This window comes from Ranitomeya variabilis, chromosome 2 (assembly GCF_051348905.1).
Source record: "Ranitomeya variabilis isolate aRanVar5 chromosome 2, aRanVar5.hap1, whole genome shotgun sequence".
Classification (NCBI taxonomy): domain Eukaryota; kingdom Metazoa; phylum Chordata; class Amphibia; order Anura; family Dendrobatidae; genus Ranitomeya; species Ranitomeya variabilis.
In genome coordinates this window covers 769,555,888-769,568,272 of record NC_135233.1, presented here as the reverse complement: position 1 = coordinate 769,568,272, position 12,385 = coordinate 769,555,888, and positions in this window count along the sequence as shown.

The following is a 12,385-nucleotide window of genomic DNA, read 5'->3' as shown; positions in this document are numbered from 1 at the left end:
TAGAAGGCGATAATCAATACAAGGTCTCAAGGAACCATCCTTCTTAGCCACAAAAAAGAACCCCGCACCAAGAGGGGAGGAGGAGGGGCAAATAAGTCCTTTCTCCAAAGACTCCTTTATATAACTCCGCATAGCAGCATGCTCCGGCACTGACAAATTGAAAAGTTGTCCCTTAGGAAACTTACTACCAGGAATCAAATTTATAGCACACTCACAATCCCTATGAGGAGGTAGAGAACTGAGTTTGGGCTCATCAAATACATCCTGGTAATCTGACAAAAACGCAGGGACCTCAGAAGGAGTGGATGAAGCAATTGACACCACAGGAGCGTCGCCATGAATTCCCTGACAACCCCAACTTGACACAGACATTGCTTTCCAATCCAGGACTGGATTATGAGTCTGCAACCATGGCAGGCCCAACACGACAACATCATGCAAATTATGCAATACAAGAAAGCGAATCACCTCCTGATGAACAGGAGTCATGCACATGGTCACTTGTGTCCAGTACTGAGGTTTATTCGTAGCCAATGGTGTAGCATCAATTCCCCTTAGTGGAATAGGGAATTTTAAAGGCTCCAAAACAAAACCACAGCCTGGCAAATGACAAATCCATCAGACTCAGGGAAGCACCTGAATCCACAAAAGCCATAACCGGGTAAGATGACAGGGAACAAATCAGGGTAACAGATAAAATAAACTTAGGCTGTAAAGTACCGATGGTGACAGATTTATCAATCTTTTTTGTGCGCTTAGAGCATGCTGAGATAACATGAGCTGAGTCACCACAGTAAAAGCACAACCCATTTTGCCGTCTATAATTTTGCCGTTCACTTCTGGTCAGAATTCTATCACATTGCATAGACTCAGGTGTCTGTTCAGAAGACACCGCCAAATGGTGCGCAGGTTTGCGCTCCCGCAAACGCCGATCAATCTGAATGGCTAGAGTCATTGACTCATTCAGACCTGCAGGTGTAGGGAACCCCACCATGACATTCTTAATGGCTTCAGAAAGACCTTTTCTGAAATTTGCAGCCAGGGCACAGTCATTCCATTGAGTAAGCACCGACCATTTCCGAAATTTCTGGCAGTACACCTCTGCATCATCTTGCCCCTGAGAGAGGGCCAACAACGCTTTTTCAGCCTGGTTCTCAAGATTAGGTTCCTCATAGAGCAATCCAAGGGCCAGAAAAAACGCATCCACACTGAGCAATGCAGGATCCCCTGGAGCCAATGCGAAAGCCCAATCTTGAGGATCGCCACGCAAGAAAGAAATAATAATCTTAACTTGCTGAACAGAATCCCCAGAGGAACGAGGTTTCAAAGAAAGAAACAACTTGCAATTGTTCTTAAAATTCAGGAACCTAGATCTATCTCCAGAAAACAACTCCGGAATAGGTATTCTAGGCTCTGACATAGGACTGTGCACAACAAAATCCTGAATACTTTGTACCCTTGCAGCAAGATGATCTACACTGGAGGCTAAACTCTGGATATCCATATCAGCAGCTGAACTCAGAGCCACACCAAGATTAAGAGGAGGAGAGAAGCCAGACACACAGCAGCTAGACACACGGCAGCAAAAAAAAAAAAAAAAAATATCTCCAAGCTTCTTTTCTCCTGCTTCTGCCATGCAATTAACACTTTACTGGGCCGGCTGTACTGTTATGATCCTAGTGGCAAGGATCGCAGGTCGGACTAGCTAAGTAACTGAACAGACTACTAGCTCTGGGGAAGTGGTAACTAGATTGACCGCAACCTGATCCTATCCGCAAACAACTATAGGCAGCCGTGGAACGTTACCTAAAAATCCTAGACGTCTCTTCACGGCCTGAGAAACTGACTATTCCTGGAGGGAACGAAAGTCCTCTCTTGCCTCAGTGGAATGACCCCAAAGATATAGAATAGCCCCCCACAAATATTAACGGTGAGTTAAGGGGAAAGCACAAACGCAGAGATGAAATCAGATTTAGCAAATGAGGCCCGCTAATACTAGATAGCAGAAAAAAGGAAGGGAGCTGTGCGGTCAATAAAAAACCCTATTCAAAATATCCACGCAGAGATTGCTCGAGCCCCCGCACCAACTAACGGTGCGGGGGAAGCAACTCCGTACCCCAGAGCTTACCAGCAAAAAGAAATCACATATTAGCAAGCTGGACTAGACTCATCATACACAGAAATCATATTGCAGGCAGATGAGCAAAAAATATTCAAACAGAACTTAGCTTATCCTGAAGAGGCAGAAAACGAGATAATCAGGAGTAATCAGAATAGCACTGAATACATTGACAGCCGGCAACAAGTGGAAGTGAAGCAGAGCTAAATAGGAGCCTCCCTGGTGAATAACGAGGCAGCTGATCCAGCCAGACCCGCAGGATAATAAACCAAACCACCAGGGGGAGCCAAAAAACCAAAGTCACACAATACCATCTGTGACCACAAGAGGGAGCCCGAAAACGGAGTTCACAACAGGGACGTTATTACAAGATGGGACATTATTACTGGACTGGGAACGTTATTACAGAGCGGGGGATGTTATTACAGAGCAGGGGACATTATTACAGGGCGGGGACATGTATATGTATCACAGATACACTGCACAGGGGGGCACAGTATGCACACAGATACATTGCAAAGGGGGCACAGTATGCACACAGATACACTGAACAGGGGGGCACAGTATACACACAGATACACTGCACAGGGGGGCAAAGTATACACAGATACACTGCACAGGGTGGCACAGTATACAGTGACACCAGCTCCGAGCAGCCTCCGGTGAGCAATAGAGTTGGGCTTCTCCCAGCCTCAACGGGATAACCCCGCTACTCCAACCGGGCACAGCACACAGGAGCGGGTCTGTGTCTCCTGCCCCCCTAGTGAGGCCCACCAGATCCTTGGCCTGTCCTACATTCAGCGTCCCGCAGCAGTGTGCCGCCAACCGGCATGAGCGCCTCACTGCAGGCCGAGGCCTCGCTCTGGCCAAGTGTTCTCCACTTGCCTTTCCAATCTGCTTTTTTTTCTCTCCTCCTTTCTCCCCCATTTTCTGTTTGGCTGTCAGATCCCAGGACCTCCCTAGCCAGCTGCGATCTGGACCGGGGGCACTGTGCCACTCTGGATCTCTGTTGTGAATTAGACTTTTTGGCTCCCTCTTGTGGTTACTAGTGATATGACTCTGGGATTTTCTTCCCTCAGTTTGCACCCAGCTGGGTCGTTACTTCAGGGGTGTTGCTATATAAACCTCCTGGAACCTTAGTCCAGTGCCTGGCATCGTTGTAAATCAGACACATTCTGTTTGCTCCTATCTGCTGGTCCTGGTTCGTGCAAAATTAAGCTAAGTCCTGCTTCTTTGTTTTTTGGGTTATTTGCTTGCTCTCATTTTTGTCCAGCTTGTACTAAATGTGATTCCTGACCTTGCTGGAAGCTCTAGGGGGCTGGTGTTCTCCCCCCGGGCCGTTAGACGGTTCGGGGGTTCTTGAATTTCCAGTGTGGATATTTTTGATAGGATTTTTTGCTGACCATATAAGTTATCTTTCTATATTCTGCTATTAGCTAGTGGGCCTCTCTTTGCTAAATACCTAGCTCATTCTTATGTTTGTCTTTTCCTCTTATCTCACCGTTATTATTTGTTGGGGGCTTCTATCCAACTTTTGGGGTATTTTCTCTGGAGGCAAGAAAGGTCTTTCTTTTCCCTTCTAGGGTTAGTTAGTTCTCCGGCTGGAGCGAGACGTCTAGGATCAACGTAGGAACGTTCCCCGGCTGCTGGTATTTGTGGTTCTAGGATTAGATATATGGTCAGCCCAGTTACCACTGCCCTATGAGCTGGTTTTCTGTGTTTGCAGACTTGCAATTATTCCTGAGACCCTCTGACATTGGGGTCATAACAGATCTCCTTCCAGCGGGGTGAGTTTAGCAGACACTGACTGCACACAGTGTGGGCATGTCTGCAGTGCAGGGATGCGGCTGCTGGCACCCGGCCTTTAACCCAGCAAACAGCAAGCGGCCTAAACCTGCTGCTGGGGGACCGGCCCGGGGCATCTGCACCCTGCTTCCCGGCCCATTCCGCCCCTGGCAGGATCCGAGACCCCCACAGCAGCTGGAAGACAGAGGTGGGTGGGTGGGCCAATACAGGACTGTCAGGCAGGAACTGAACTTGACGCCTCAGCGAGGAGGTGACGGGCCCTGCAGTGTCACTTGTTTCCGCTTCCGCCTCCCTGTGCAGTACATGTTACAGCACTGGATCTGAGACCCCCGCAGCAGCCGGAAGACCAGTGGGTGGGGAGGTGGGGGGACAGGCGGACCCAGACTTTGAAAAAAAAAAACCTTGCCTTGCTCTGGTGCCACCCCCCTCCCACATCCTACCCCCCTTGGCACGTGCCCTCAAGTGCCTAGTGGCAAGTATGGCCCTGGGTGCCGGTATAGTCTCATTAACCCCGCCAATCACCACTTCAGCAGGAATGGTACACTGAGACGAAAAGACTTAGGAAATATATACACCCTGGTCAGCACCCTCCACACGACCAGGGGAACTCGGCTTTGGAGATGAAATACCAACTTTGGTGCGAGATGGGAAGACATTAATGTATTGACCCTTAAGACCACAGTAGAAGCATGCCCCCATCCCATGGCAAACCGCAGGCAACCCTGTTTGATAAGAGACTCCTCCCACCTGCATAGGTTCATCTGTCTGCACTACTGTGTCCTCCTCCCCAGAAAGAGCAACAGGGGGCAGATTCGATGTATGTCTCTCCCTGAGGCATCTATCCACCCGAAAGGAAAGGCCATGGCGGCTTACAATGCTATCCACCCGGAAAGGAAAGGCCATGGTGGCTTACAATGACCCAGGAGTAGCATACTGTACCAGAGTATCCTTTAGCCTAGGAGACAGACCCTGGCAAAAATGACTTCTAAGAGCAGGGTCTTTCCACTGCGTGTCAGTGGCCCATCTCCTAAACTCTAAGCAGTACTCCTCAGCTGGCCAGCCCCCCCGCTTGATTTTACGGAGTCTAGGCTCAGCGAGGGAGACGCCATCAGGATCCCCATACACAAGCGCCAATGCTGCAAAAAACTCATCCACCGACTGCAAAGATGGTGAATCAGTCAGCAGGGGAAGACACAGGATTGGGGATCACCCTTCAGAAGGGAGACTATAATCCCCACACGCTGTTCCTCACCCCCTGAAGAATGAGGGCAGAGCCTGAAATATAGCTTACAGGCCTCCTTAAAAAAAACTAAAATGTATCTATCCCTCCAGAGAACCTATTCGTGAGAGATATCTTGAGTTCCGGTTGAGCCTGGACATGAGCCGAGACCCAGAACCCCGACACCTGCTGAAACTGCTGCACCACCTCACACCTCAGCTCCTTAACCTTATCAGTGAGAGTCTGGATCAGCTGAGCAAAAGCCTGTGCTTGAACCATGGGTTCACCGGAAAAAGTACTGGTTGGTGATAATGTCACGATCCCACCAGGGGGTCGGTTAGTGGACGGCACGACACACACACAATGGGATGGAAATGGGAAGAAGAAGGCCCTACTGATAGGGAAAGATGGACGGGACACCTCCTAAGCTCCAACCTGAGCCTGTCCCTGCACTTCCCTAATGCCCTAACCGGGTCCTTCCCCCCCACAGCCATCACTAACCTTGTCCCTCGCTGTCACCTCGCACTGCCCTGGCTAGTGCATTGGCCGGCATGGGCGCTAGCATCACCACTGCAGATGGTACAACACAGGGGGTGGTGACAAGTATGAGACAGACAAGATTTAAACACAACACTTAGCTTCCAGCCTCCGCTGCCAAGCTCGACACAGAAACAGGACTCCAAACTCCAGAAGTAGCTGACCCCAGAGAGCTGCAACTACAAGACTGGTCTCCATAGGGAAACTCTATCACCAACAGTCAGCTGATGCATCAGGTAACCACTTAAAGGATGATGGGAGTGGTCACCACCCACACCAGCTGACCTAGCCACTCTGCAGTTGCAGCAGGCTTCTAGCAAGGGAAACTGACATTAACCCCCACTGGTCCTGAAAGGAAAAAGCTACATTTAAAACATAGTGGAACCATAGTTGCCATGAATTCAAAAATGGATCGTGACAACAGGACTCTGTTCTGCTGCAGCAATTTCCCACACTGCTGTTTTTGGACCATCGATAGCGTTTCCGCTATTCTGACTCCTTCAGCATCTGCTTCTGGCTTGACCAGCAAACATGGAGGTTCAACAGGGTCCCTGTCCTTCCACAGCTTGACAAGATTCACGTGGTACACTTGGCACAGTTTTCATCTCACCCTGACTGATAGGTTGTAGACCCTAGCTTGAGAGTCTTGTGCCTGGAGGAGATGTCATTTTATGATGGTCATCAACTTCGCAATCCTCTCTTGCATCTGGGTGACATGCTCGATGACGTTTTGATGGGACATGACTTCGGCTTCCCAGGTTTACTTCATTATATCACTACACCCAGGGCCGGACTGGGACTAAAATTCAGCCCTGGCATTTGAAGTTACACAGGCCCACTTGTCACATGGTGACTGTATTATATCTTTGTACACTTGTAGGCAGGGCCGGTTTTAGGCAAAGTGGGGCCCTAGGTAAAGTTTAAAATGGGGCCCCAAATGCTAACATATTGCACATCACACAAAAGCATTTCTGTTGTATTTACGTGCGCTGAGTTCAGGCCGCTAAATGAGTTTGATCGACAATACGGAAGTTGTTCAACACTTGTTTCACGGCCTCTTTCCACCAACTGAGGAATAATGATGGGACAGAACGATCACTAATAGATCACTAACAGATCACCATACAGTATCATGTTATAAGCAGCACATCTACAGTTTACATCCGCGATGTGCTGCTGAGAACAATGATTTTTGTTCCAGCAAAAACAATCTGAATATGCAGCATTTTACTTGTTTAGTAAAATACACCCCATAGTCCTCCATATATTATAATGTGCTCCACAGTCCTCCATATAGTACAATACACTTCCTATAGTCCTCCATATTAAAATACACTGCTCAGTCCTCCACATAGTATAATACACTCCTCATAGTGCTCCATATAGTATAATGCACCGCCATAGTCATCCATGTACTACAATTCACTTCACATAGTATAATGCACCCCATAGTTCTTCATATAGTATAACGTATTCCCCATAGTCCTCGATACAGTATAATGCAGCCCACATATAGTATAATGCAGCCACCCCAGAGTATAATGCAGCCACCCCACAGAGTATAATGTAACCCCCCATAGAATATAATACAGCCCACCTCCCCATAATATATAATGTAGCCCCCCATAGAATATAATGCAGCCCCCATAGTATATAACACAGCCTCACCCATAGTATATAACACAGCCCCCCCATAGAATAGAATATACCCCACAATAGTATATAACACAGCCACATAGTACATAACATGGCCTCCCCCATAGAATATAATATACTCCCCATAGTATATAGCAAAGCCCGCATAGTATATAGCACAAACGGTATAGTATATAGCACAGCCTGCATAATATAGCACAGCGTGTGTAGTAGATAACACAGCCCACACAGCAGTATACAGCACAGCCCATGCAGTAGTATACAGCACAGACCACGCAGTAGTATACAGCACAGCCCACGTAGAAGTATACAGCACAGACCAAACAGTAGTATACAGCACAGCCCACAGAGTACTATATACAGCACAGCCCACAGAGTACTATATACAGCACAGCCCACAGAGCACTATATACAGCACAGCCCACAGAGCACTATATACAGCACAGCCCACAGAGTACTAAATACAGCACAGCCCACAGAGTACTAAATACAGCACAGCCCACAGAGCAATATATACAGCACAGCACAGCCCACAGAGCACTAAATACAGCACAGCCCACAGAGCAATATATACAGCACAGCCCACAGAGCACTAAATACAGCACAGCCCACAGAGCACTATATACAGCACAGCCCAGAGAGCAATATATACAGCACAGCCCACAGAGCAATATACAGCACAGCCCACAGAGCAATATATACAGCACAGCCCACAGAGCAATATATACAGCACAGCCCACAGAGCAATATATACAGCACAGCCCACAGAGTACTATATACAGCACAGCCCACAGAGCAATATATACAGCACAGCCCACAGAGTACTATATATAGCACAGCCCACAGAGTACTATATATAGCACAGCCCACAGAGCACTAAATACAGCACAGCCCACAGAGCACTAAATACAGCACAGCCCACAGAGCAATATATACAGCACAGCCCACAGAGTACTATATATAGCACAGCCCAGAGTACTATATACAGCACAGCCCACAGAGCACTAAATACAGCACAGCCCACAGAGTACTATATATAGCACAGCCCAGAGTACTATATATAGCACAGCCCACAGAGCACTAAATACAGCACAGCCCACAGAGCACTAAATACAGCACAGCCCACAGAGCAATATATACAGCACAGCCCACAGAGTACTATATATAGCACAGCCCAGAGTACTATATACAACACAGCCCACAGAGCACTAAATACAGCACAGCCCACAGAGTACTATATATAGCACAGCCCAGAGTACTATATACAGCACAGCCCACAGAGCACTAAATACAGCACAGCCCACAGAGTACTAAATACAGCACAGCCCACAGAGTACTATATACAGCACAGCCCACAGAGCAATATATACAGCACAGCCCACAGAGCAATATATACAGCACAGCCCACAGAGCACTATATACAGCACAGCCCACAGAGCAATATATACAGCACAGCCCACAGAGTACTATATACAGCACAGCCCACAGAGCAATATATACAGCACAGCCCACAGAGCAATATATACAGCACAGCCCACAGAGCACTATATACAGCACAGCCCACAGAGCAATATATACAGCACAGCCCACAGAGTACTATATATAGCAGAGCCCAGAGTACTATATACAGCACAGCCCACAGAGTACTATATATAGCACAGCCCAGAGTACTATATACAGCACAGCCCACAGAGTACTAAATACAGCACAGCCCACAGAGAACTAAATACAGCACAGCCCACAGAGCAATATATACAGCACAGCCCACAGAGCACTAAATACAGCACAGCCCACAGAGTACTATATATAGCACAGCCCAGAGTACTATATACAGCACAGCCCACAGAGCACTAAACACAGCACAGCCCACAGAGCAATATATACAGCACAGCCCACAGAGTACTATATATAGCACAGCCCAGAGTACTATATACAGCATTGCCCACAGAGTAATATATACAGCACAGCCCACAGAGCACTAAATACAGCACAGCCCACAGAGCAATATATACAGCACAGCCCACAGAGTGCTATATACAGCACAGCCCACAGAGTAATATATACAGCACAGCCCACAGAGTACTATATACAGCACAGCCCACAGAGTACTATATACAGCACAGCCCACAGTAATATATACAGCACAGCCCACAGAGCAATATATACAGCACAGCCCACAGAGCACTATATACAGCACAGCCCACAGAGCAATATATACAGCACAGCCCACAGAGCACTATATACAGCACAGCCCACAGAGCACTATATACAGCACAGCCCACAGAGTACTATATACAGCACAGCCCACAGTAATATATACAGCACAGCCCACAGAGCAATATATACAGCACAGCCCACAGAGCAATATATACAGCACAGCCCACAGAGTACTATATATAGCACAGCCCACACAGTAGTATACAGCACAGAGCACAGCCCGCATCTCTTCTCTTCCTCCATCCCCCCCTGAGAATGGCCCACTGTCCAGTAAAAAAAACAAAAAACACTCTCCTCACCTCTCCTCGTGCCCCGCGTTGCTTCCTGGTTCCTGCTCCTGTCTCAGCAGCTGCAGTCTGCCCGGGACACAGCAGGTGCGTGATGATATGACGTCATCGCGCACCCGCAGTGTCAGAGGCAGAGCGGGGAATGATGGGAGAGGGAGCGTCTGTAGACGCTCTCTCCTCCATCTTTGCATTCAACTGTAGCGGCGTCTATACGCCGGTATAGTTGAATGCAACGGCGAGGGGGGGAGTCGGCGGGGGTGGGGGAAGGCAGATAGAGCGGCCCACGACTGGCACCGGCCCTTCTGGCATTTGCCAGAAGTGCCCGATGGCCAGTCCGGCCCTGACTACACCCTGCGGATATCAGCCAAGCAGAAGTTCAAATGAAGAGAATCGGGTAGAGGCTTGTGGAACCTCCCTGATAGAAAACAACAAATACAGTAGGAGACAGTCCCAGTCTCGACCATACTTTTCTATCACCTTCTTAAGCATATTCTTCAATGTTTTATTGAACCTTTCCACCTGGCTGTCCATCTGGGGATGGAAAACTGACGTGTTCACTTGTGTTATTTGCGGGGCCTTACAAATACAAATAACCTTACTCATAAAGGGTGCCCCTTGGTCACTCAGGATCTCCCGTGGTAATCCTGTCTGGGAAAAAATGTGGACCAACTAGCGGGCTATACTTTTCGCAGAGTTTTTCAGGGAGCCGCTTCAGGGTACTGAGTAGCAAAGTCAAGGATGACCAATATATATTGATACATATGAGCAGATTTAACCAGGGAACTGACCAAGTCCATGGCAATTCGCTCTAATGGCACTTCTATGATGGTAACGTCACAAGGGGACTTCAAATGTCAGAGGTGGGAGAGGTTAGCAGGCAGGTGGGACAGGACCTGCAATACTTTAAGATTTCCCGGTGACATCCAGGCCAATAGAACCTCCATATGACCCATTCTGGAGTTTTGTCTACCACCAGATGGCCACCCAAGACATGTGAATGGCCATATCCAACACCCTCCCAGTACCAACAATTGTGCCACTACCTCCTCTCTCACCTTATTAATCTGGGACTATAAGTCCCTACTCAATATAAAATAGGGAAGCCTGGTTTCAGCCTCTGGTTTTTGCGCTATACTGTTTATGACGGTTACATAATTGAACGCCTCCTTTAGAGTTTAGAGTTAGGCCCCTATGTTGGGCAGACCCAATATTTTCAGCGGGCGGTCACCCATAACTCAGGAATGTCGGCCTTAGGGGACCCTACCTACTCAATCCCCACAAGGACACAGAAGAAAAACCTGTCAAACTCTGGGTAGGTGTAGTGACAAATTTATAAGGGTGAACAATCTCTTATCTGAGCAGTTAAGCCCTGTCTCCTTCCCCCACAAGTCCCAAAACAAACAAAAAGTCCCGGGCAATGATAATGGAGTGCAATAAAGGTACCTTCACACGAAGCGACGCTGCAGCGATAGCGACAACGATGCCGATCGCTGCAGCGTCGCTGTTTGATCGCTGGGGAGCTGTCACACAGACCGCTCTCCAGCGACCAACGATGCCGAGGTCCCCGGGTAACCAGGGTAAACATCGGGTTGCTAAGCGCAGGGCCGCGCTTAGTAACCCGATGTTTACCCTGGTTACCAGCGTAAAAGTAAAAAAAACAAACAGTACATGCTCACCTGCGCGTCCCCCGGCATCCGCTTCCTGACACTGACTGAGCTCCGGCCCTAACAGCACACCGCTGTGCTTTCACTTTCACTTTCGGGCCGGCGCTCAGTCAGTGTGGGAAGCAGACGCTGGGGGACGCGCAGGTGAGTATGTACTGTTTGTTTTTTTTACTTTTACGCTGGTAACCAGGGTAAACATCGGGTTACTAAGCGCGGCCCTGCGCATAGTAACCCGATGTTTACCCTGGTTACCAGAGTAAAACATCGCTGGTATCGTTGCTTTTGCTTTCAAACACAACGATACACGGCGATCGGACGACCAAATAAAGTTCTGGACTTTATTTAGCGACCAGCGACATCACAGCAGGATCCTGATCGCTGCTGCGTGTCAAACTAAACGATATCGCTAGCGAGGACGCTGCAACGTCACGGATCGCTAGCGATATCGTTACAAAGTCGTTTCGTGTGAAGGTACCTTAAGTCCTGGACCACGCCGACCTCATGGAACTCAGTACCTTGGGCCGTTTCAATGTCCACTCTGATTACTGCATAGTCTTCAGCATCCCCGTGAATGCAGTGGATGCCAACCTTCTTCCCAGGAATTAGCTGCAGAGGAAGTCTGGTCCTCTTGAGGGTCATCAAACTCCCTGAGTCTAGCAGTCCAGTCACATTCAGATCATTCGCTTTCATGAGACAAACTTGTGGCCCCACGCTGTTTGGACAGTTCACACTGTAGGCTGGCTACGAAGAGCATAAACAGCGGCGTCCCACATACCTCCCAACTTTTGAAGATGGGAAAGAGGGACAAATTTTAGGCCACGCCTCTGACCACACCCATTCATAATTAGTCACACCCATATCCACGTCCCAAGCACACCCA